This window comes from Tenrec ecaudatus, chromosome 3 (genome assembly GCF_050624435.1).
Source record: "Tenrec ecaudatus isolate mTenEca1 chromosome 3, mTenEca1.hap1, whole genome shotgun sequence".
Classification (NCBI taxonomy): Eukaryota; Metazoa; Chordata; class Mammalia; order Afrosoricida; family Tenrecidae; genus Tenrec; species Tenrec ecaudatus.
In genome coordinates, this window is record NC_134532.1 from 121,439,754 (window position 1) to 121,441,711 (window position 1,958).

Below are 1,958 nucleotides of genomic sequence, written 5' to 3' on the forward strand. Positions count from 1 at the left end.
AAGAGCACCAAGTGGTAGATCAAGAAGTTCTCAAGAAAACATGTAGACTATCTTGTGGAATCCATGTTCAACATTACCACGGTTCATTACAAAATACTCATGTGACACGGTGCATTTAATATATGTTTACCATGTAACATTTCAGAAGCTAATAACATTATGTAATTGTGAGATATAACACTAAGATTTATTTTATTAAAAACTACTTAGAGTAGTGCTTCACTTCACAGAAGAAAGCAAGCACTGTATCCTAGAACTACATTTCAAACAATTACGCAATTCAGAATCAGTTGGCTCAAGGAAAATAACAGATGTGAATCCATTATATTCCTCCACTTAGAAACCACAAATATGGTGCATGGGTTTGGATTTGTGGCAGGTCCGATCCCATGGGCCTCTCAGTGTCCCATTCAAAGCAAACTGTCACCCCGAACCATTGCCTGGCTTTACCCGGCAGCCTTAAGGCACTGAAGCGGGTTGCGCAGTGAAACAAACAAAATGAAACCACGAATATGTCCGTGTTACGTAATATAAAGTTCAGATACCTTCGTGCGCCTAAAAGACCTCCCACAATGCACCAGACTTTCTCTTTCCTGACTTTTAAAAACTTTCTTTATGGATATAGGATTCATGTATCATATAAAGTAATCATTTAAAGTATAAAATAGGATGTTTTTGAACATACTTACAGATCTATATGCTCATCCTCCCAGTCCATTTTAGAGTATTTTTATGACCTCACAAAGAAATCCCATCCTGTTTGTTCCTGCTCTCACCTCCCGATTCATTGTAAGCAGCCACTATAATTTCTACCTTTATGGATCTCCATATTATTAATTTTTATATAAGTTATCATATATTATGTGATATTTTGTGAGTACCTTATTTCATGTAGCAAAGTGTTTTCAAGTTCATCCAACTCATGCATGCATTTGTACTTAATTTCTTTTTAAAACAGAATGATATTCCATCATATGGTTAGTCAAGATTTTATTTATCCACTAATCCAATCATGGACATTTAGATTGTTTCAAAATTTTGAACAATGCTACTATAAATATTAATATATAAGGTTTTATGTAGCTCTCTCATGGATATACATTCCTAAGACTAAAACCGCTGGGATATACAATAACTCTGCTTTTAATTGTTTGAAGAAACGCCAGGCTATTTCCCAAATAACTTCACCTCTTTATTTTCCACCAACAGTGACAGGGGCTTCTGATTTGGCTACCTTCTCACTAATACTTGTCTAGCTTTTGGATTCTGGCCAATCTGCCACGTGTGAGGAATTGTCTCTTGGTCATTTAAATGTGTTTCCCTGATGACTAATGATGGGGACCATTTTTTCATTTTTGGCTTGTTGGAGAAATGGCAGTTTCTGCTCTTTGCTTCACTTCATACTGGGTTACGCTCAGAGTTGGGACGTTTGACAATGCATGTGCCCTGATCCCGTTCCTCTGCGACACTCAGCTCGAAGTCCTTCCCGGAACATGGTGGTGCCTTTCATGCCTGTTTCACTCACTTTCTCCTAGTCATTGTAGCCATTACTCATTGCTAATTACAGCACAATACTCTGGGCATGCTAACACTAGTTAATATGCTGTGATAATCACTCACTATTAGTATGTAATTAACATGTATTAAGTGGTAATTAATCATCCACTTGATTTAGTTTTACAACTAGAAGGCCCTTAGCAATAAGGAATGAACAAAAGGGAAAAAACCCTAGAGATCCACAGGATACTGACAAAGCCATAAAAATCATTTTCTATTGGCTCAGCCCTTCAGAATTTACTTATTTCGACATTTCCTCCAAAGGCTCCTTGACTATCCCCGGGCTAAACAGCCTTTTCCTCCTCTATACTCATTATTCATTTATCCAATTAACATGAATATTCTGTGTTGCAATATCTCTTCATGGCTAAAATTGCTATTTTAATATTTGATCACAAGCA

General features: G+C 36.8%; 1 non-coding gene across 1 annotated transcript; it reads left to right on the forward strand.

Annotated features, from left to right (window-relative positions):
- The first annotated feature begins 356 nt into the window (after positions 1-356).
- LOC142444148 (small nucleolar RNA SNORA42/SNORA80 family) lies at positions 357-487 on the forward strand. The gene has a single exon (XR_012783808.1). It is a non-coding gene; the product is annotated as a small nucleolar RNA SNORA42/SNORA80 family (small nucleolar RNA).
- The last annotated feature ends 1,471 nt before the right edge of the window (positions 488-1,958 follow it).